Source organism: Epinephelus moara, chromosome 6 (assembly GCF_006386435.1).
Source record: "Epinephelus moara isolate mb chromosome 6, YSFRI_EMoa_1.0, whole genome shotgun sequence".
In the NCBI taxonomy this organism is placed as follows: Eukaryota; Metazoa; Chordata; class Actinopteri; order Perciformes; family Serranidae; genus Epinephelus; species Epinephelus moara.
Window position 1 is genome coordinate 45056767 of NC_065511.1, and position 25293 is coordinate 45082059.

The following is a 25293-nucleotide window of genomic DNA, read 5'->3' on the forward strand; positions in this document are numbered from 1 at the left end:
GCAGGATGACAGTTTGGTCTACTTTGTGTCTACGATGACTGAACAGAATGACCTGCAAACAGAAAGTGAAAATACAGGTGAGAAACTGACTGGAATCAAATGACAAGAAGGGGAGTTCCTTCAGTGGATGAAGCCTGAAGACACTCCAAGATAAATAACACAGCAGACTGATTAAGAAAGAAAAGAGAAAGGGAGGATGAAAGTGAAAGGGTGGGACTGTAAGAAAACACAGCAGGCTCAGAAAGCCTCCAGCTAAACCCAGCAGTAACAGGCTCGGCGGGAAAATGTTCTTGATCCAAGTTTAAATAATGCAAATATCTTCAAGTGCTTCATAAAAGTCTGCAGGCTGTGACAAAACACAAGTCAAACATGTCCCGTTAAGATTCTTGTAAACAGATGAGAGAGTTTCCTGACGAGGTAACGAGATAAAAGGAAGAAAGGATCCAGAGAACATGGAGGATCAGACAGGTAGATGGAGGCTGGATCAGGCAGGTAGGTGGAGGCTGTAGATGGAGGCTGGATCAGACAGGTAGATGGAGGCTGGATCAGGCAGGTAGGTGGAGGCTGTAGATGGAGGCTGGATCAGGCAGGTAGGTGGAGGCTGTAGATGGAGGCTGGATCAGGCAGGTAGGTGGAGGCTGTAGATGGAGGCTGGATCAGGCAGGTAGGTGGAGGCTGTAGATGGAGGCTGGATCAGGCAGGTAGGTGGAGGCTGTAGATGGAGGCTGGATCAGGCAGGTAGGTGGAGGCTGTAGATGGAGGCTGGATCAGGCAGGTAGGTGGAGGCTGTAGATGGAGGCTGGATCAGGCAGGTAGGTGGAGGCTGTAGATGGAGGCTGGATCAGGCAGGTAGGTGGAGGCTGTAGATGGAGGCTGGATCAGGCAGGTAGGTGGAGGCTGTAGATGGAGGCTGGATCAGGCAGGTAGGTGGAGGCTGTAGATGGAGGCTGGATCAGGCAGGTAGGTGGAGGCTGTAGATGGAGGCTGGATCAGGCAGGTAGGTGGAGGCTGTAGATGGAGGCTGGATCAGGCAGGTAGGTGGAGGCTGTAGATGGAGGCTGGATCAGGCAGGTAGGTGGAGGCTGTAGGTGGAGGCTGGATCAGGCAGGTAGGTGGAGGCTGTAGATGGAGGCTGGATCAGGCAGGTAGGTGGAGGCTGTAGATGGAGGCTGATATCACATCATGAAGAATCTAATCAGCCAAAGAAAACAAATGACACACAGGTCTGAAGCCAAGGAGAGTGTGACACCCAGCAACCAGATCAAACAAACCCAGATACACATCATCCCGTCTGGGACACAATGTTCTCATGAATGACACACTGATGAGACACGGCGTCCACACCCTGCACAGACGTGTCCAATGGATGACCACCACATTCCTGAGGAAGAATGTGTCAATCAACATCTGGAGGCTTCGCAACCTGACACACCAAAAACATTCCTGCGGCTGATCACTGATGCATGTTTAATGAAGAACATTGGATTAAATTAAGTTTATAAGTTGTCCTGAAATTACATCAGATATAAAATCAATTAGATCCTAGAACAGAACAGACTTTTAGTGCTGAACAGATCAGCTGATAGAAAATTACACTTGTTGCTGCTTTTCAGTGTGAAAATGAGTTTCCTTTTTCTCCTTAAATATCCCAGCTGACCCCGGACGTCGCTATGACACCAGGATGATGTTGGGCTCTGAAGCCTCGTCTCCAACAAGCAGTCTGGATCAGTTCACATTAGATCAGCTGTTTTCTGTCTCCACAGTGAAAGTTGTGGATGGTCCCAACAGAAGCGTTCCTTAGCGTCCCCATGTTTGGTCCCCCCTCTGTTGGGGTACCTAGCACACAGATCTGGTACTAAAAGGTGGAGCTAGAAACCCTGCAGTCTGATTGGTCAGTAGAGGACGGTCACTCTGGTTTTATGTAACCTCTGTTCATACATCAGTAAACTACAACTATAAAATCTGCAGGTGCCCGACAAGTGACCTGCAGATTTTATAGTTTAGTATTTTTATCTATTTATTTTTATTTTTCAGAATAAAACGCATTAAAGAGATGTGCAGTATGTGTGTCATATTGTGACAGTTCCTTTTATTTTGAAAGTCAGTGACACCAGTGTGACCTTTGACCCCGTGGTCACATTGGGCACCGACATGGAGGACTCCAGCCATGACACTTTGCAGCCCGAGGATGAGGTGGCAGCCTACATGGAGTTGGGATCCTTTGGAGGTTTGATGGTGGTGGAAGGAGCATGCTAACATGTTTCCTAACCTGGCAGTGATTGAATGTTTTCACCATCCAGTCAAAGAGACGTCCAATTCAAGAACGGAGAACCAGCTTCATGTGAGGGACTGGAGCCTGGGGGGGTTTGATCAGGGGGGCGGGGCGGGGTCACTGGACTTTTATTAACGGGTTTGGGCAGGTGCAGGTTTTCAAAAATGGACCTGTACAGGACTCTGACATGAATCAATCATCACACCTCAAATGTCGATACGACAGCTCTGACCATTCCATTAGTTTGTACAGTCTCTCTAGGACGACTTACGCTTTAGTGATGACTGGATCTTTAAGTGTTTAAAAAACATAAATGAATTGAAGCTGATTATGTGACTGAGTATGATGCAGTTCACTTGGTCCAAGAGAAAGGAAGATAACCTGCTGCATAAAGGAGCAGCAGCTGTCTGACTGAGCTCAGCCTGACCTTTCAAGTGTTTTTAAGAGCGCTGTGGTTTGTTTTGCTGCTGCCTGACATTCCACATAAATGCTGCATCATTGGCTGGAACATCTTGTTCTGAGCTGCACGTTGCTGCACAGAGCTGAAATAACTGGATAAAGTGCATGTCTGGACTTGCTGAGCAGCCTTATGTAAGAGCTGGATGTTATCCTGTCAGACGTGACTGGGCCTTACAATAACATGGGAGGTTCTTGAGATGGAAGGAGGTCAGGCGCTGCTGGCTGCGCTCCAGACTGTACTGATGACATACCGCAGCAAGAGCAGGGCGAGGAGATGTGAAGAAGAGCTGCGGGGCATCTTAGCATGACATACTGCATCATTACAGATACATGAGACGACTGTATGACATACTGCATCGTTACATTTATATGAGACCACTGTACGTCCTCTAACGCAGCTCAGCGCCGTCACAGTCGGCTGCTGTGTGTGTGTCTCTCACCTGAGGTCACGCTGGGTCTCTTTATATAAAACTGTGGCTCCTTTATTCACCTCAGCTGCAGTCATTCTACAGCCTTTATAAGGTGCCATCTTCCAACACACTTTTCGTTGCTGAAATGTCGAGATACATCTTTGCATGTAGAGAATCTGCACAGAGTAAAAAATGTGTTGTTGGTTTTTAAATTTAGTTTCTGTTTTGTTTCTGTGTAAAACACGTGTTACTTTCTGTTCTGTGAGGAACTGTCGGCAGGACGGAGATTGTGTCAGTTATTTGTTTTCTTTGGAAGATTCTGCACGTCCTTTTTTATGTGGTTTCCGGTACTTTCGTCCTGTGAGACCGACCACTGCAGTGATCCCACATGAAAATAAAAAATGAATACATTCATTCATACAGCAACTGGCTGAGGGACGAGTGTGTGCCAACTCTTCTCTGGATGTTTTTGCAGAACCAGATGAAACATCTTAGAAATCACACATTTATTAGAAAAGTTCAACAAGTCTTTGGAGCTTATTTTGTCTAAACGTCTACAAGAAAAAAAAATCCCAGCTTGGTTGAATTGAGGCTGATATCAGGTGACCAGAATTCAGTTGTAGGACGTCTAATGCCAGCGTCATTTTCACAGATCACTGATGACAGACAGCGTTAAATTGTGTTAAATAACCAAAATCCAGCGTCATCATCCAAAATTAGTTTGATAACAACAGAGTTGTGCTGGATAAGAAGTCCTGCAGAGTGGTTTCTGGTGCACAACACAACTGTTCACATCCCCTCAGTATGCACATTTATTTCGATGATGGATCACATCTCGACAAAGCTGACTCGTTTGAAATATCTTAGACTTTGGATCGACCCTAAACTCTTCTTTAAGCCACATATTAATTTTATTATCAAAAGAGTGTCTGGTTGTCTGAGTTCACTCTACTGGTCAATTCATTGTTTTATATTTCAGGTCAGGAAAAGGATAATTTCATTAACTGATATTTCCGATTATTGATATTGCGTGTGTGTGATTGTTTATTTCAGTTGTCCTTTGTATTTGAAACTTGACTTCATGTAATTCCTCATATCCTCTTAGAAATATACAATATCCCCGTTTTGTTTGTCCCCTGAAGTTTCAAAGAAGCTGGACAAAGGCCGTCACAACACAAAGCTCCATCTGACCGGAATAATCTTCCTCTTTTCTTGAGACCTGTCGCATCTTTCAGGACTTCTTTATATTCACATCTCAAAACTCATGTTTGTAAAATGTCCATGTACCTGTCTGAGGTCCACTTCTAATTATCTTGTACACCAGCTGAGGGCGGGACATGTCTGTATCTGTGTATTTGTAGTGTGTGTTTGTTTTGTATTTGCGTCTGAGGACCCCCTTAACAATGAGATGCATCTCAAGTTGCTATCCTTTCAGTAAATTCGTAGAAGAACAATATCTCGTCATAAGGTACAGAGAACAAAACCCACCTTCTGCAGAACGTCATGACGTCCACACAACATGAAATTCTAACATTGTTAGACATTTAAAATCATTGTCAACCTGATTTTCATTCCAACATGCGTCTGACGTTCAGCCTCGTTCCCACTAAAAACTTTTTGTATAGAACCTTTAGAGCCAAACTAACCCCTACAGACATGAACCCAGGCTGTAGATCTGTTTGTCTCTCACTGCTCCTGTATATCCTCCTCACCAGAGGAACGTCTGAACCTCGTTTATCATCACATCTAATATATCTCCTAAAATCTGTTTAATTTTCAGAACCATTGTTGCCTCTTTTCAAATCTACAACTTGCTGATCTAAATCTCTCAGACAAAGATATCTTTTAAATGCGCCCTCCTTCACCCTCCATCTCTCCACCATGCCTTTAACAGATGTCACTTCATCACTTTGCCCTTCACACAGCTGCAGTAAGTGTGTCAGACTCCATGTTGTCATATTTCCATCAGCTGGTGGCACCATCTGCCTCCTATATGAGGCCTTGGCAGCGACAGTAAAGCCCCTATAGGTTGTGTAACAGCCTTCATTTAGATAACAAAGTAGGCCAGCGCTGCTTTAAAAGGCTTATACCCTCACAGACGCTCTGTCTCCTCTGACATGATGCAACGCTGCATTATACACAGCTTACAGTCTGACACCTCCAATGTTAAAACACATATAAACACCACTTAAGGGTACGTCATGTCTGCGGGCTCTGTGATTGGTTGATGCAACAGGAGAGAGTGGTTCAAAAAACAGTCTTTATTTCACAGAAATCCCTCCATAATCCAGCAGCCTCCCCAGAGACATCCAACAACTGCATCCCGCCCGCCGCCCACCAGCTCTCGCCTCTATTGAAAACACTCAAACAGCTTCTGGGCGACACGTCTGATTCCAGAATCATAGCTGGAGGATGTCGGGGGGGATTTAAAGGAGGTTTGGAAGGAGTGAACAACACGGTGGATGGTGTTAAAGTCAGGATAAAACCCGATTTACATTTGTATGGAAACATCCATGAGAACAAAGAGCTGCAGAGTTTCAGGCCACAATAACACATCCACCTACACACACCAGAAATTAAAGGCACAGTCTGTGGACCCAGTGTTGGAGGATGTTTTACAAAAAACACCCCAAAAAACATAAAGATTTGAGCAAACACAAAAATCACATTTTCCATCTGTAGCTCTGTAAAGTTACATGTAAACAGAACATCAAGTCCTTCATTACCACAGATGTAACATTAGTGCCTGTAGATAACTGATTTATACAATCAAATTCTCTATTGATCAAAATATATATGTAAATATTATATTTTATATTATATCTCTCTTTGAACAGTGAACGTCAGGCCGGTTTCTGTGTCAAACAAATACATCATAAAACTAACACTGACATGAGTTGCAGGATGAAAATAGACATGCAAATACTCTGTAAAGTGCAAACAGCAAAGACTCTCTGAAAGTTTATTAACTGTCTAATAACAGATTGTTTTTTATGACACAAGGGAAACAAAATATGGAGGAAATAAAAAACTATTTGAGTTATCACAATACTTTTAAAATGATGGATTAAATAAATTAATTGAACTCAGACAATAAAATAAAAACTTCTTCTTAAAGCAGGGAAAATTTAAAAGTAAGATTTGTGAAGTTTGAGGAAAAAAAGTCAAATTCCTCTAAATGACCGACACACTCTCTCTGACCTCGTCACATATCAACGTTTGGTCATGGAATTTCCACGTCGCCAGTCTGTGTGGCTTTATGGGAATATTTTATAAATATATATGCACACAGTAAATGCACAGATTGCCCCCAGCGTTTTTATTTTTCAGCACATGTTAGATGTGATGGTTGGTCTTTGTGATATTGGCTCCTCCTCCACTGTGATATCAGACAGCTGGTAAAAAGTGACAGTGACAGGAACAGTGTTTTACCTGAAGCTGAACATTTTTCAACTCTAAGTGCTCAGAAAAATAATAATAAAAAAACAAAACAGCCAACGTGCAGCGCTGAGGGCAGAATAGACGCTCAGCAGCTCGTCACACTGCGGGTGTTTGTAATGTGCTGTAAATACACAGTGCTCTTATTGCAAAGAACCAGAGGTGGGTAGTAACTAGTTACATTTACTCAGTTACATTTACTTGAGTAACTTTTTGGATAAATTGTACTTTTCAGAGTAGTTTTAATGCAAAATACTTTTTACTTTACTTGAGTACTTGTTATATTGTTTTAAAGCAACAATACTCTTACTTGAGTACAATATTTGGCTACTCCATATATATATATATATATATATATATATATATATATATAAGAATATATTTGTGTTTCTTGTGCCTTGATTTATGTTATGTTTGTAAAGATTTAATTTATTTTTGTTTGTAAATACATGAATTTGCAGATTATTATTTTTGATTGCTTGATTACGTTCATGTTCTTATTTTACAAATAAATCAGACGTTACTCAACAGTTACTCAGTACTTGAGTAGTTTTTTCACCAAATACTCTTTTACTCTTACTCAAGTAATTATTTGGATGACTACTTTTTACTTTTACTTGAGTAATATTGTTCTAAAGTATCAGTACTCTTACTTGAGTATAATATTTGGCAACTCTACCCACCTCTGCAAAGAACGAGTGAATTACATCGGCCTCTAGAAACTTTGGTGGAGATGCTGCCCTCATGTCATTATTCAATGCTGTGAGCACCACAAACAAACAAACAAACAAACAAACAAACAAACAAACATCTCCATAGTTTCAGGGTGGAGGCAGAGCTGTGAAAATGCTCTGCATGGTACCAATAAGGGGAAGTGTTGTGTAATTTGACCCTTTAACCACAGGCGATCTAACAGAGGATCTGAGTGCTCAGTGAGGGAGGAGGAGGAGGAGGAGGGAGGGAACTGAAACATCAAACTGATATTAAAAACCAGAGGAGAATAATGAACGTGATAAAGTGCTTCGTTCTGTTTCATGTTAATACGCAGAGTCACAGTAGATTATTATCGTCACACAGTCTCTGTGTGTCTGCAGAGTTTTCTCAGGTTGATGATGAACGTCCTTCCAGATGCAGGTTTGAGGAGCGTTGCAGATCACTGGCTCTCACTTCACACCACCTGCAGAGGTCAGAAAACAGATTATTATCACATTATTCCTCAGAAAACCAACAATCATCATCCATCGACCAGGAACCTGCAGAGCTGCGTTTGGTTAAAGGTTCAGTGCAACATGAGGTCAGACTAACAGAAGTAACTCTGTGGGGAGCTATTTAAAGAGAAACCAATCATGCATTCATGGCCTTGTTCCATGTCAAATATCTCGATTGTTTTTGATAAAATAAATGATTGACCAACCAGATATGAGCTCAGGTGTTTGTGTTTAAAATGCTGCTGTAAAAGCTCTGCTGCCAATCAGTTATGAGCCGAACTGTCCGGTAAACATCCAGGTCTGCAGCAGCAGCCTGACCGTCCACACTGTAAAACACGGCTGTGTTTTGTCAGCTCGCCTGCACGGCGTGGGCGTGCTGCACCCTTGTGACTGTAAGTCAACACAGAGATCAGTGTGTGATGTGTTCTTGTCTTTACAGCTCAGCGGATCGATGGAGCCGCAGCCAAATGACGCTGGCGTGGTCTGAAATGTTCCTGCAGCGATTACACTGAGGGGTGTGTGTGCAGGAGGGTGTGTGTGTGTGCAGGAATGTGTGTGCAGGAATGTGTGTGCATACAGGAAGGTGTGTGTGTGGTGAAAAATTGATCCAAACAACATGCTTAGAAAAACTACAAATCAAAACAAACATACAAACAAACACACCTGGAGCTGACATGTCCAACCATGAGTGCACGTACATGTTCACCTGCAGTGTGACGTGCACATTTGATTTGGCTTCAATCGATGCAGCCTTCACACCTGCACAGGTGAGTGTGTGTCTCAGTCCTCGTGCAGCTGAATTCATGTGAAGCACAGAAACAATGTCCAGTAACCTTAACGCTGTCTGTGTGTGTGTGTGTGTGTGTGTGTGTGTGTGTGTGTGTGTGTGTGTGTGCACCTGCAGAGCACCAAATGCAGTGAAAGTCAACCTTTGTTAATTCATATAGAAATAATGAAATTAGCAGAGTCCCGCCCACATTAGAGCCCAAACCCAGCAGGTCAGGTGCTCAGTCACGTTCAGGCAGAGAATCAAAGCTTGAGTCCAAAAACCTGCAGACCTGTCGCAGCCTTTCCGCTCAGCCTCAGCTGTTCTTTGTCTTCAGCACAAACGTTAGCTCGCTAACATGCTATAGGACATGGACGTATGAAGAGACCTGGATACAGCACTGGAGGCGTGACGCTGTTCATTCCCATGAGAGTTGTTCAGTTTTGCATGAAGCAGAAAACATTCCGTTACCTGGATGATCAGTGCTGCGTCTGCATCATTGGGCCCACAGAGCAGGTGCACCACAGACATCCACCTTCTGAGCATCTACTTCCTGTTTGGCGCTGACTTTCCAAATGATATCAGACCAAATGGATCACAGTGAAACAAATCATTTCACGGGGGCTGTGATGCTCAAAGAAATGTATAGACTGATTTACAGGTGTCTCTTTCACAATGTAAGTCAATGGGAAAAAGTCTGTTTTGGCTGCAGAGCTTCATGTGATGGTTTCATTTCCCTGTTTGGCCACTATGGCTTCAAAGCCTGGCGCCATCTGGGGCCTGAACAAGGACGATGAGAATGCTGGGATATAATTGTCTTTGCGAGCCTGTTAGCATGCTGATGTTAGCATTTAGCTCAGGGTGAAGCCGCAGTGTTGCTCTGACTTGTTTGGTGTTTTCCTAAAATAAACTGTTGTCCTGCAGCTTTGGTCTCTGCGGCTTATATCCATCAGACTGATTGTGTCTCTGGAGAATGCTCGCCTGTCTCTGAAGCCTCTGACCAGGTGACTGTATTTGTGGTTTGAGCTAAATGTGAATAAAAAACACGGCAGACAAAAGCGGACGACCTCAGCAGAAGCCTCGACCTTCTAAATATAGGCTGAAGGGATCTGAGATGACAGCCAATAATTCACACAAGTGGTCTTTAACTTGTTGTGCAATCCCAGTTAGTCATGATGTGAGGCCTTTATTTAGAGAGCGTGTTGTCATCAGAGCCTTGATCCTCTTTCAGCTGTCGGCTCAGCTGCACTGACACAACTTCTCACAAACCTTGATATGAATCACAGCGAAAGGAGTCGTCTCATCGGGATCATTTTGTTTGGAGACACTTGTGTCTGCAGCTCCTTATAAGGACTGAAAACGGTCTCACACACACACACACACACTGATTCAGAGGGAGTTTCATTATGATGGACTCAGAGTGGTCCAGCTGAAATATCTGTGTGTGTAGTGGTCACTGAATTTAACTTATTAGATGACATCATTATAAAAACAAAACATAAACATAAAATCACAAACGCTGAATCATGGTGTTTAATGACAGAGAGGACAAAATAACATTCAGACTGGAGTCTAGATTTTTAAATGTTTCTCACGGTCGGACGGACAAAATGAAAAAATGTGCAAAGGTACAAATGTTTCTGTCCATGTTGGACTTTCCTTGGTGCACAATGAGGCGTTAATGATGAGCCACCCTTCATGTGGGTAACCAACACGTTCTCATCCCAAGACGTCACATATCGCCGCTATGTCAGTGGACGTCTACATATTACACACTAGGTGTCTTCCTGCGTCTGCTGTCGACGCTCCAGGACGCCGCAACCAACGCTGGGACCTTAACAAAAGCATGTGGAGAGGTTTAAAGAAAAAACACCAACATCATCCTCACTGTGACCTCGTCACATGTCCACGTTTGGTCATGGACTTTCCACGTCCACATATGGCGTCCAAGGTACCCTGGGTGTGTTGGTTGTTGACGTTCTGGGACGCCGTGTCAACTTCAGCCTGTTACATGCATTGTCTGTTTTCAAAATACACTTCTGTTTTCACAGGAAATGTACAGTTTGAATACAGTCTCTTTCAAAATAAAAGCACTACGTCGGTACAACACCACCAACTGATGTTTTTTTCCTTCAACAACACACACGTGGTTGGGTTTAGTAAAGAACAGGGTTTGGCTTTACAACTTACAGGAAGTGAACACCGGCCTCCTGGGTGAAGGTCAGTGGTTGTTGGACCCATCCACTCCTCCCACCGCCCTGCTCAGACTTCAGCTCACTTTAGTTTCATTGTTGTCCCACTGTGTTTCCCCCTGACTCTGCCGGGTGCCATTAAACAATAACAGCGACTGACCACGTATCATGCCGACGTGAAAGGATGGCTTTTTGCGTCTGTGTCTGATGCCGGAAGTCCAAGTATTGGTTTTCGACAACTTCTGAGTGAAACTGGGTTGAAAACACATCATGGTTTGGCTCTGCATTCCTACAGGAAGCAAACAGTGGGCTCCTGGGTGAAAGTCCAGAGTTTATTGCACCTATCCAGCTCCCCTCCCGCCCTGCAGGGAGTTTTCAGCTACTTATATCACATTGTCAACAGCAGCCATATACTAAACGGTGAACTGCCGCCGCCCGTCCACATATCATATGAAAGGTGTCTTTAGGACTCTGACGCTGAAATCACTGACAAAGCAGCAGAATTTGATGACTTCAGACTGAGAGCAGGCTGAGGTAACTGCACAGCTGCACCTGGTCTGTCATCAGAGCTCGACTGAACACACATGAAGCCGACTGGCAGCAGGTCGGTCATTACAAACACACCAACACAGCACTGACACACTCTCACACACATACTGATAAATATACATAGAAATGTTCACCTGTACACTGGGAATGAAAACTGTGTTATTAATAATATATTTAATATATTTTTTATTTCTGCCAGCAGATGCTCCTAAATCCTACAAACTGGAGCTTTAAGTGTTGCTGAGTGTTTACGAGCCTGTACAACAGCTCTGTCTTTGTGCACAGATGAAAGCTTTGCATCTTTGCATCTTTGAGTCATCAGGCTGATTTTTGGAGAAAAACTATTTCTACTTCACATGTCTCCAGAAACGCGTTCCAGCTGTCAGGCGCTGAGCCGCAGCGCTGTGGACTGTGAGGTTACACTGATGGCACATGGCATGCTGATGGTGGCTCTGTCATGGGAAAATCCTCTCACAGACAGGAAGTTATAACTTGTGGTAAGTTTGGTATTTTTCCACCTGCAATACCAGAAAATCAAACAGGAAGTGGACATGACATTACGGCACACGGTTAGTGGGAAGTCTGCTGTGGAAACACCGCGGCCGTGGGCACCAAGCAACAAAGACAGACACAATAAAAACAAGCTGAATACAAAGATGCTTTTTTAGCCTTTCATAATTACAACTGCTTCATCCTTCCCTTTTCTTTTTTGAGTTGACACTGACTTACAGGAAGAGACACTCCTCTGATAATCACACAGCTGAGCGTCTCAGGCCACAGCTGCAGCCCTCTCAGTCAAATCTATCGGGAAACCGAGGTCACGAGAGGTCACGTCTTCATCCTGGTTACACTTTTCTGTTCACAGCTACTTTAACTGACGGCAACACTTAGGTACTTTCCACTGCGCCAAACACACCAGCTGATATGGGCCACTAACCAGCCAGGCACTCCACCCCAACGCTCTCTGTGGAGCTGAGATCGAAACAACTCAAACAGCCTCAGACTCACAGAGCAGAGCCGACCTGTTTCAAGTCAGACTGACACACTCGGCCTGTTTCAGCTCAGCCTCTCTGGGACCAAACAGATGATGGGGGGATTAATGGTGAGATGTTGTGCCATTATGAATCAGATCATTAAAAGATGCTGCTCTGACTCAGAGGGCTGGTTGCGAGGGGAGACACGAGCTGGCAGGGGGAACCTCCTTTAGCGCTGCTGGTCACAGCGGACCTGAATCAGTCAGTTACTGAAAGTGCTCCTCTGGTTGTAAAGACCATGTGAGGTGTTTTTCCACAGCGAAGAACAGTTTGTGCATCCTGCTCTGTCAGCCCCAGGCTGTTCCCCAGCACAGAGCCGGCCTCTCTGATCAGTGCGTTGTGTTGTTTTGACTCTGGGGGCCGATGCCATCTGGGCCTGCAGCTCTGAGTCGCTCCAGCTGGCTCCTCACCTCACCTTACTTTACTTATCTTTGTAGGATATTGGAGAGGTTACGAGAGGTTATGACCGTGTCCTTTGGGGACATGGTTTTGTGGGGGTTAACGTACGAACACAGGGTGCCAGGCATAGCCCTGCACTGATTTATTTCCTGTTGAAACAGGATGTTGGGGCGGGACAGGAAACAATGAGGGATCAATATGAAGTATAAAACCAACAGGGTGTTAGTTTTGGAGATGGAGGAGGTTTGGTGTCTCTCTGATGGAGACACATGTGTGACGGCGTTTACTGGTTAAACTGTGAAGCTGCGCCCACACATGCAGCCTGAAGTCAACACTGATGATACACTGTTTCCCCAGAAGTGGCAGACAGCAGCGTGAAGACATTCAGCTGTGATGCAAGTGATGGACCAAACTGATGTGGTGAGGGGGGAGGTAAATGTGAAAAACAAATGAGCTGAAATAATTAAATCAAGGCTGTGAAAGTCTGAAATGCAAAACAGAGCCAGAGATAATGTTGCAGCCAGCTCTGACGCTGGACACAAGAGTCGGAGAGTTATTAACCAAAAAGAGTCACGAACACAAACGTGTAAAGGCACAACACAAAGCGGAGTGTTGAGGAGGTCTGGCAGCACAGACTGACTGCTGACCTGACTTATATGTGCATGGAGCACACCTGGCTCAGGTGTGTCCCGTGATGCTGATTGCACTTAATCAAGGCTGCAGCCCTGCGAAGAGAAAACACAGCTAAAGCAGAGGAGTCGTCACAGAAACCTATTCTCTAAATCAGCCTGTGACTGTGAGCGATGGACTCCTGCAAAGTTCAAACAGCTGTGATTATTTCACAGAGTGAAGTGTGTGTGTGTGAGTGTGTGTGTGTGTGTGTGTGTGTGTGGTGGTGTTTGTTACACTCTGCCGTCGACCTGCACCGATCACACTCTGTACAGTTTGAATCAAAATGACAGTTTGGTGTTGTCAATCAAATCTGATCAAAGCAGGCCCACACAGACCTGATGGAGCAGACTGACGGGTTTCAGGATGAGAAAATAATCACTTACTAAGAATTAGTCATTCCCAGAGGAACCTGTTTCTGCTCACATCACTATTTCCTTTGTCTCATCAATAACTAATCAGCTTCTGATTAATAGATGACTCAGCTCTGGTGTGTTCCTCTGAAACCTCCGTCTGAGGAGAAATCAGGAGCAGGAGAATAAACCAGAATTTTACACATTATACACAAATTGAGACTTGAATTTCATCACTGAGACACATTTGTGAAACTGTGCAGCTCATTTAAAAGCTGATCAAGTTTCCTTCTGGATCTTAGTGTGACCTCAGAGCTGATTCTTTCAGACGAATAAAGGTGACTGCAGAGAGACAGGAAACAGAGACTTTTAACATTTTAAATTAGGATCAGACTGAGACAAGACGACAAGACATTTTTGCGCATATGTGAACACTCAGAAATCAGAGCCTCTGAATCAGGAGGAACAGGTCAGACAAAGAGTTTTCCTTTAGCTCAATATCAAATTATACATAATGTCTATTTTACTCATATATATCAGAGTTTTAAAATACTCCATTACAAGAAAAAGTCCAGCTGCGTTTAAAACTCTACTTTGGTAAAAATACAGAAGTGAGAGTACTGCAGATACTACAGTGGAATCTTCTCTGTGTATTTTCATATTAGATATATATATTAAATTCTGATGCATTCATGTTGGAGCAGTGTGTCACTGCTGCAGGTGGAGCTGGTTTTGGTCCAGTGGTTCTCAACCTGTGGGCCGGGCCCCTGCAAACGGTCACATGATGAATCAGAGGGATGACTGACTGATGAGATGAGTCATGAGGCCAGAGAGAACATCACACACAGTTTCTGTTCATATTCTGGACTTTTTATTTTTACATTATTGAGTCATTTAAATGAAACCATGTGAGAAGTTTAGAGAAGAAATAACGACTGATAAACATCTGCAACACGACATGGAGCCTGGACACTGCTGCTCACTGTGGATTTTATAACCTGGTCATGTTTTGTTTTTGTGTAAACTCTTGATCTGACTCCAGAATAAAGCAGCACGCCATTTACGCACTCAGTCTGTGTCCAGTCACAGTGAAGTGGAGCTACAGTCCCAGCTGGACGAGGACATCTAACTGGCCTAGTGTCCTTGTCCCAGTATACAAGCACGGGAGGGGAATCCATTTATTGAGCCAAGTATGTGCGACTCCTCTACGATAGGTGGAGATATGCCCCCTTTCAGCTTATTAGTATTGGACCTTTTTCCTGTTGACCTATTACGTCACAGACCAAACAATGGACAAACAAGTTAGCTACAGTTAGCTAGCAGCTAACTGCTACCATGGTGGACAACTTTACAGCTCTGTACATTTGGTCCGTCCAAAAAGTCACGGCTCTGGATGTAGATTTCTCCATGTTGTTACCGGCTTCTTCTTCTCTTACACATTTAATGCTATTGGACTTCAGGGTCAAAGCCCGGGGCGGAAACTGTGGAGCATGCTCAGAGCGCCTCGGCCAGTTTGGGCCTGATTGACTGTATACATGCAGGAGTCACATGATCTGGGTGTGTTAGTCCCACTGTGACACATTCACTGCAGGACCATTTCACTCACACTGACATGTTTACAGGGATTTTAAAAGTCCGGTTTTAATAAATCCATTTTCTCTGATGTCATGGAAACGGACTGAGTATCTTAGTAATGTGAGTAAATCAAAGTTTTGTTTCCACTGAGTGAAATGGTTTTCAGTTTACAGAAAATGAACAGGAGGTTTGCACCACTGCGATGTGTAGTTGTATTTCTAGGGAGCAGCACAGGCTATGGTGAAGGGTTAGTGTCTCGTCTCGTTCAGAATTAATCGAAAACTCACATTTGTTTAGCGAGTCTCGGCTTCAAACACTAACGAAAAAAGCTGTCCATTTACACTGGCATGATACACAACCGATCGCTGTTCTTGTTTAACGGCCCTTGGCAGCGTCAGGGGGAAACATGGTGGGACAGGAATGAAAGATAAGGTGGCGAAAGTCTGGGTAGGACAGGCAGGAGGGGTGGTGGATGGGTCCAACAGCCACCAACTCTCACCCTGGAGGTCGGTGTTCACTTCCTGTAAGATTGTAAAGCCAAACCCTGTTCTTTTTTCCAAACGTAACCACGTGTGTGCTGCTGGAGGAAAAAAACAAAACGTAAATTTGCATTGCATATTTTGAAAACAGACAATGCATGTAACAGGCTGAAGTTGACACGGCGTCCCAGAACGTCAACAACCAACACACCCAGGGTACCTTGGACGTCATATGTGGACGTGGAAAGTCCATGCCCAAACGTGGACATGTGACGAGGTCACAGTGAGGATGTGCAGAAGGTTCGCCATCAACTCAACTCAGAAATGCGGATCAGAGGCGTCCACCTGTGATCAGATTATCAGAGATGCACATTAATAGCAGGTGGAAACAGCTCACACATTTGTGTGTTTGTATATTTAAAGGTGAGTTAATCCTGGATGTAAACAGTGTCGCTGTGGGCTTACTTGTGTTATTCACGTGTTCTCTCTCTGAGCTGCAGTTTGTCTTCAGTCATCTGACTGTGTTTATCTCGGCAGCGGCGCTGGCTGCTGCCTCGTGAGGCTGTTTCCACAGAAATGTGTGGGAATATTACTGACTGGGGCCTCAGCAGAGCACCAGCTGTTGGCTCACATTGCACTAGAGTTACTACACACACACACACACACACACACACACACACACCTTCCTGTTTACCCAAAACAAAAGGAAAACTGGAAAAACCAAACTGAGTCTAATGACGAGCTGCAGGTTGGATCATGACTTGAGAGGTGCTAACGGCGGTTGCGTTGCCAGCAGCTGGCAGGTTGGCTTTCAATTGTCTTTTTTTTCTCAGGGCAGCTCTTCAAAGTCTACCTTTGCTATTCAGAGCGGGACAAAGGCCAAGGCTGAAAGGCTTTCATGAAATGCAGCTGAAGTAAAAAAGCTCTCCTGCTATTCCTGTTTAACCAACAGGCCTCAAATAGCCTCCAAACAAACACACAATCCCTCCGTACATTACAACCTGGAAATCCAGCCCCAGTACACACCCTTATTAGATTTATATTAGCACTCAATGTTCCCAGGACTTCCCTGAGTGACGCCTGCCTGGATCCTAATTCTCATTCCTCACATTCCTCCCAAACAGACACAAGCTGCTCCTCGCTCTGCTCCTCGCTCTGCTCCTCATGTCAGTGTTTTGCAGCTCGCTGTACAGAAATGTATTGAAAAAAAAAAAAGTTGTGTATTTGGAGTGCGGAGATGAAACGGGAGCAATGAAAGAGGGAGCTGTGGGCTGACGTGTGTTTACAGGTATATGACTTTGCCAAAGACAAGCCTGCTCTTGTGAGTTGGCTTTCAAATGCAGCACAGAGTAAATTTACTTTAGGGGGAAGCAAACACAGTCAGCTGACAGACGACAGACACAGAGAGCAAACAGAGCTCAGCAGAGCGAAGACACACTGTTAATGACATCACGGTTTAACAACCCACAGGTGAAGTGAGAGATGGAAACATGTGGTCAGCTGGACTGAGCTCCAGAGTTCCTGCTCTGTGGGCAGACGATGATGATGATGACAATGGGGAGCAAAGGTCAGAAAACAGGAAGCAGAAACAATAATGAGAAGTTGAATTCATTCATTGTTTGATCCAGTGAGAACACAGAGCGACAGGAACAGGAAGAGAAATGAAACTCAGGGAGATGGATGTGAAGCACAGATGATCCTCTGCTGAGAAATTAAACACGAGGACCTGAAGCAGCAGAAACGACCGACCACACATTGAAACAGACGTCATACAGTCGTGAGGTCATCCACTTCCTGTGTACAGGCTGTCCGAGTGCGTGACCCGGCCGGAGGCTCCAAAGTTGGCTAATCATGATACAGTGAGATGGAGGGGAAGCAAGTCTGGGTATAGTTCAGTGACACTGGCATCAGACCTCTCTGACAGGAAACCACATCACAAGACCCAGGAACTTCAATGACTGTAAGCAGATTTCACACGGACGCTCGTCTGACTCATTATCAGCCAGAGAGAAAGACAAAGGTGAATCATAAAGTACTGTACCAACAAAACACCATTCAGACTCTGAAAACACGGCTGTTAAATGTTTGTGTCTTCAGTGACGACAAAGACTGTGTCCAGATTTATATTCAGGGCAAAAACAGTAGCTTACAATTAAGATTCAAACTTTTCTTGGTGGGATACAAACTGCTCAGAAATGGGCGGCACCTTTGGTGTGCACGATCAGGTCACGTTGACATACTTGTGCATCAGTTTGTCTTCAGCTCGTTCTCATTCCAAAGTCATCAAATATCCCCGCTTTGTCAGTGATTTCAATAAATCGGACACCAATGCCAAAAGCCACCTTTTGCACTGGTATGATCTGCCATCAGGCGACATTAGTTTGTAACGCTGCTGTATGAAACCTTTTGCAGATATGCCACCGGTCGGCTGGGCGGCACCTGTGGTGGCGGTGTGATACGCTGCTGGTTGGTGTCAGTTTGAAAGAGCTGGGAAGTCCCAGTATTCTTTTCATTTACGACTTACGACTTACGACTCGCTAAATCACAACTGGTATAGTTGTTTGTTGGTCTCAAACTGTGGCCTGTGGCTTGGCAGCCATCTTGCCTCCATCCCCTCGACCTCCTGACGATAAAGTCAGCTCTTATCATCTGAACCACGTCACTGTAGGAATGCTGATATGATACCTATGAAATGACAAATGTAACATATGTGCTGCAGAAATGTTGTGTGCGACTGGGCGCCACACTTGACCCGTTTGATTTTGTGCCAAATTAGTTTTTTATTCAGTTGAACTTTGCAGAGATGGTTCTTTAATACTGAAGGATTCTGGTCTGAAGACTTGTGTTGCTGCTGTAGGAAACAAACTAAATATTTGTGATCACTTCCTCTGCTCTACATAATGAAACTAAACTTTTCACAGCCATCGAGGGGCTGAGTGTGTCATATTAGAAGACACAGAGCCGCTCTTATCAGCAAAGCCAAAGACTGAAACTTGTGTAAGAGTGTCAGTAAAACTGCAGTCTGAAACTTGAGCAGTGTTTCTTTAAAGAGCGTGGGCGAGTGAAGTGAAAGAATGTGGGGAGAGAGCCAAACACTGGCTCACATTCTCTCAGCAGAGACGTGTATTTCCCCCGTCCACACACTCCAGTGTCAGGGCCTTTAATTAAGTCAGATGTGTGTGTGGGAGGCAGAAGTTGGCCGGTGTTTCACTGAAAACACCGAAGGTGTGAGATTTTTTTTGAAGGTAAAGCAGGGATTTTTTTCTGTGGGGGCTGATGAAGCAGAACGTCTTACAGGAAAGCTGTCAGAAAAACACGCTTCTGTGGATGTGACCCGCGGCCACGGCGAGGAAACGACTGGGAACTTGAGAAAATGTGACACCAGAGGAAAACAGAGCACGTTCAGTAAACAAATGCTCTTAAATGAGCTGATGTTAGCAGCCCGAGGAGCGTGCCTCATGCTTCAGACGTGATTTGGCTTCAGATGTTTGATGAGTGTGTCTCCACACGGCCACAGAGACATCCCATAAACCACAGCAGATACCAGAAGCCACTCACAATGCATTCCCAAAACATGAGCTCATGTGCAGGAAAATCACTGCTTCTCCATCGTTTTGATCCCAAAAGCTTTGGTTTGTCTGCAGATCAGATTCAGGGACTGTTTGTTGTGTTCTGTGCTCCTCTTCCTCACCCTCCTCATAAAGCTAACCTCTGTTGTCCTTCAGTAAAGATGCAGAGCAGAGTGTGATGGAGAGAACAGACTGAGACTCATCCAGGGAAACACAACACCGTCCTGCCTCTCTTTGTGCCGGAGCCCCTTCAGGGTCCAGTGCAGGGCTCTCTGCATTCCTTCACGCTAAGCTCCTGTTGTTTCTCTGGACTCCCTGCTGGACGTTAGTGAAGCCTGAAAACACCTCGGATCACTGAGTTAATGCAACACACTTCATGTTCATATGACACACACACACACGCCTGAGGTTTGTCATCACACCTGCAGGACCAGCATGCTGCTCTGTCGTCCGTCTGTCTGTCTCTCAGCAGAGGGAGAGTCAAACATGTGCTGGCTTCAGCCGTCACGTCAACATTTGATTCTTTTCTGTTTCACATCACAGTGAAGTGTTTTGTCTTCAGGTTTGGGTCTGTTGTCAGGAGGATAATCTGAGATATGTTCAGAGGGCGTGGCACCAAATTCTGGGCCCTTTACATCAGCGGTCTCTGTGGGCCCTCCACCCTTCCTCTCTTGATCCATGTCTGTCTCACAGACTTTAAAGTGAGTTTGCTTTTGTGTCCTTCTTTTGTCTGTTCTTTTTGTAGCCCTGGTTTCCCATTCTTGGAGAAACACATTTCAAACCGTTACTTAAGACTCTGGCGGGAGACCCTCATTTTCAATGATGCCTAGCATCAACGACGACATAAAAAAAAGATCAATAAGCAAACCTAAGATGAGTTAAAACAAAGGGAACACCAACATTCAGACCAGTTGAAATAGCAATAAATCAAACAAAACAACAAACAGTAAAAGAACAGTTAAAACAAAATCTGAAATCAGACTTTCACACAGCTGTGATGGCGGCAGAGTGTCCAACTTTAAGGTTAGGGTTAGATTATTCCATGTGTCAGGTGACCTGGAGGAGAGCAACGTGTTTCCTAGTTGTGGAGCAACGACCTGTTCTGAGAGCGAGAGCCAAGATTATCTGAGTTCAGAGTTAAAATGGATGAAATAAAGGGAGGCTGCATCTGGATAAAGCTTTATAGATGAATAAAAACCAATGCTGGTCCTGTTCACAGACGAATGTTGTCCACTGACCTCATGGTGACGATGGCAGAGGTGGGTGCTGTAAGTAAAATATAAATTCTACGATTATTTTTCTGTGTAAAAACAGAAAAAATGTCTTTGAAAGTAACGAATTAACTTTTATGGCTGTACAGAAAGCCAAGCATTGTTTAATGCTCAGAGCGTCAGTATGATGCTTATAGTTGAGGTTATTGCCCAGCCAGATACCAACATATTAATACTGACTAGTCCATACCCATTGAGTACAGCATACCATACCATGACTTAGTCATACCAAACATTAGAAAACACCAACATTGGTCCACAGGGGGAGCCACAGCGATCGCTCGCATTTTAGCCATTTTGAAGCATTTTTCTGTTGTTAAGGCGCCACCCAGTTGCCAATTAGAGTTAAATTTCTCCAGTCACCTTGAGGCGTCCTGTTCTACATATCTACCAAGTTTAGTAAAAATCCATATGGCGGTTAGGCCTAGATAAGAAATGAGCTCTCTAGCGCCCCCATTTTGTTTGATGGGGTCAATAATGGAGGGGTCCCCTCAGATTATGTGTGGTCATATGCCTACAAAGTTGCGTGGTGATGGGTGAAACCCTTGAGATGTTATACACCTTTATGTGATGAGCCACGCCCTCCGCAATATTCATTGCCTTATAGAAGCTCAGTTTTAGTAAGTTTTCCAACTTTTGCCAAGAGGGAACTTTAGATATTGGTCCCTAGATTATGTTCACCCAGTTTCATGCAGATCGCTCAAACTTCCTAGGAAGAGATCCATTTGAAGTGTTTTTCAAAAAATTCAAAATGGCGGAAAATCTATATAAGCGGAAGTTATGGGTTCTTGAGGCAAATGTGTTCCTCATGAGGAGAGGCATCTCTGTGCAAAGTTTCATGTCTCTACGACATACGGGACATGAGATATGCCCATTAAAAGTTTGACATTTCAATGGGTTGCTATAGCGCCCCCTTTGGCCAATTGATGTAATATTGCTTCATTGGCATCCTCCCATGACCCTCTACCACTGTGCCAAATTTCACATGGATTGACCAAGTCAGTGAGGAGAAAAACATGGAACAGACACACACACAGAGTTTTAGTCATTTTAAGATGAGCCATTTACTGAATAAATACTGAGAGATTCAGTGTGAGCAGCCTCGGTGAGGAGAATCCATTTGGATTTGTCTGAGTTCAACATTAACATATGATTACATGGTTGAAGTTGGGGTGAATAAAAGACGATTGCAGGCATTCAGTGGCTGATTGTTCAGATGTTGCAGAACAACTGTGTCATGTGCATAAAGATCAAATTTACAGGATTTGGAAGTGGGGACAAAATCATTCATGTAAACTGAAAACACTACTTGACCTAACACTGGACCCTGTGGGACACCTTTAGTAATATTTAAAACATCGGAATGGACATCGTCCATTTTCCACACTGTCATCTATCAGAGAGGTCGTTTTCAAACTACAGGCAGCCGACAGTCTTTAAAGTAACGAATGATCCAGTTAGTAACGGCGGGGCCTCAGAAAGCTTCAGCTGTTTATTTTTTATACAAAGTTCAGTCTTTCAGACATTTTTACTTTAGTTATAACACTTATTACTTAGAGGTAAAAAAAAATCGCAAACAAAAAAAACGACGCCCACTGAACATAGCTGATGGATTTTCTGAGTATGTTTCCAGACTGATGGATCAGCGTCTGATCACGCTCCTCCAACCTGACGAAAGTTCAGTTTGTCTATGCTCAGTACGTGCTGTACCTTTTTGTTTCAATTTAAATATGCTAATCCATTTAAATAAAGTAAACCTAATCTTTCAGTGTTTCTCTCAGTCACCGAAATGTCGGTTAATGTGTTTCCCTGCCTCGAGCTTTGAAGTGCTCCTAAATATTTACTGTATGTTCTTGAACAAGAACAAAATCTGCCTGAACCAACAGACGGGAACTGCCCATTGGTTCGACAGCCCATTGTTCCGACCATATTAAACTCATTGTTCCTAAGTCCTTCCGAAATCATCATGATGCCCTGTGGTTAAGGTCTGGTTAGGTTTAGGCACAAAAACCACTTGGTTAGGGTCAGGAAAAGATCATGGTGTGGGTTAAAATGAAAAAGAAAGTGACAAACACATAAGCTGTGAGCCTGCTTCGCCTCAAGCCGGTCGCGGTGCACCATACGCCCGCCGCGAGCCGTTCAGCACCGTGGACAGTCGGACTAATGGGATGTCGAACCAATGACATGGACCCGAGCAGCCAACACCACAGGGCTAGCCAAAGTAGCGTAGCTTCTTAGTCTCGTAGCTTGTTAGCCTAGCTTGTTAGCCTTAGCTAACTTAGCAGCGCCGAGCGAGGTGGGCGTGTTTAAGTAACCAGGCTTCCTTCAGCCGCCTCTTTGCCCATTTTTGATTGTCCGGGAGTTGGGCGGAGTCAGGCACTGCTAAGATGGCGACGTCCAGAGTGGAGTATTTTGAGCTTCAAATCCACTCTTCAGAAACGGATGGGTGACGTCACGGTGACTACGTCCATTATTTTATACAGTCTATGGTCCTTACGGATATTTTTATTATCATCATTCAACATGTAGAAAGAACATGTAATCTATTGAGTCAGTTTACATAGATAATTCACAATCTTTAACCTAATCTGGATCTTAAACCTGCTAATTGCCAACTAATGTAACTAAATGTGTTATATTTTTAATATTTTGTCATGTTTAGATTACGTGTTTCTCACGCATCTGTGTATTGTGCACATAACAGAGCGCAATACGAATTAAAATTGTAATTTCCAACAGTGACAAGCAATATTTATGTGCTTTACTAAATTTACACAAGCACTACCAGTGGTCAGGAGCAGGAGTAGATTTTGTTGGTAGCTACGAAAATATCAGAGCTACTAAAATATTGATGATTGCGGACACGCACGTAAATTTCCGTCTGCGAACAGTTTACACACAGATTCCTTCTGCTCACGTTTCATGAATGAGACCCACTGTCATTAAAATGTTCTGTGAAGAATAAAGACACACAGCGAGGACACAGGACACAGGATCAATCTCTGGAACCGGATGTGTATGTTCAGGTTGTAAATAAAGACAGAGACGTTTGGGGACATGAAGTACAGCGTCTCCTCGACCTTGACTGGGTGTCCTCGACCAAAGATATATATACATAGATGCCGCACCCTGGCTTGTGGGCTGCGTCAATACCGCCGCCATCTTGCCTAGGTGCTCTGACCGGTTCAGACCCGTGTCAGACTCGGCAAAAATGCCACATTTTTGCTCTGCATTTGGGTGTACGAACGAGAGAAGTGTTAAAACCAAGCAGAAGGGAATAACATTCCACAGGTAAGAAGTTGTTTTACAATATTTTACTGTTACGAACATGTTTAATGAGATATATATCTCAAAAAGTGATCCTTCTTTTAAGCTAATCAAGTAAAGTAACTGTCCTGATCTGGTCCTAATGCCAAATTAAGCTAACGCTATGTCACACAACTTAAAGAAAAAAGGTTAACATTTATATAATATTACTTATAAAATTATGATGCTTTGTCAAACAGCTATGTCGGTGTATGTGTTATTCCAAATTGTCAACTATCTGTTTCATGGCACCAACGTGACATAACGCAGTATAACGTTAGTAGTTAACTTGTGGCCTGAATTGTAACTACAAATTATGTGGAACTGCGTTTTTCTGACACACTTATTTTGTGTGTAGTTTCCCAAAAAACACAGATAGGAGACGGGCATGGGTAGCAGCAGTGAGGAGAAAGGACTTTGTCCCGAGTGACTCCTCAGTCATCTGCAGCTGTCACTTCAGACCTGAGGACTTCGACAGGACTGGGCAGACTCCTAAAAATAATACTAGCTACTGTACACTGTATTTTTTGTAAATATGACCTAATAATGTAAACAGTTCTGTGTCCAGGCTCCCATGAGCACTGTGGTGTTATACATATGAGATTAAAGCAAAATTTTGTGTAAACATGCAGCTCTAAGTCATTTATTTTCACTTGTACAAAACCAACATTTGTTAATCAGAATCTACACTGCAGCTCGGCACAACCCTGCTGATACACTATTTTTTGCACATTGTGTGAAATGTGAATAAACATTTATAGTCAAAATTAATAATTAAATGACATCATGGTGGGCATTGTACATCTAGTAAGAAAAAAGAATATTTATTACATGGGGAAAGTTTAGTTTAAATGTGTTGTAGAACTATTACTGTTACTTTATCTACATAAGATCAAATATTTTGGTATGAAAAGCTGCATTTTTTATTTAACCAAGTATCCTGTATCATAACTACATGTCTGACGATTGTAACAAACCAAACCGCATGAAAATCAGTTGAGAATTCAGCGAGTAATGATGATTTTAATCATAAATAGTCTCCTGCCTCAATAGACATACATGCATTAGGCAGCACGGCTCCACCTGGGCAAGATGGCGGCCGCGTTGATGTATTGCTCCAATGACGAGAGCCGTTGAATGCGGCATCTATATATCTATGGTCCTCGACCACGTGCTGTCATCGACCTGAGAACGGACACTTGAATCTATTATTAATCAGTGCTTGTTACACCATGTCGTCACACGGGACTGTTCTCTCAGGAACGCTCCCTCCCGTCTGTCTCACGCCTCTCATGTTTCACCACAGATACAGTTTCAGTCCACGCTTATTTCCTCAGGTCGAAC

General features: G+C 43.9%; 1 long non-coding RNA gene across 1 annotated transcript; it reads right to left on the bottom strand.

Moving 5' to 3' along the window:
* Positions 1–14510: 14510 nt before the first annotated feature.
* On the bottom strand, positions 14511–16385 carry LOC126391436 (uncharacterized). Its single transcript, XR_007570081.1, has 3 exons — positions 16269–16385; positions 16024–16148; positions 14511–15904 (listed from the first exon to the last, which is right to left on the bottom strand). It is a non-coding gene; the product is annotated as an uncharacterized LOC126391436 (long non-coding RNA).
* Positions 16386–25293: the final 8908 nt, after the last annotated feature.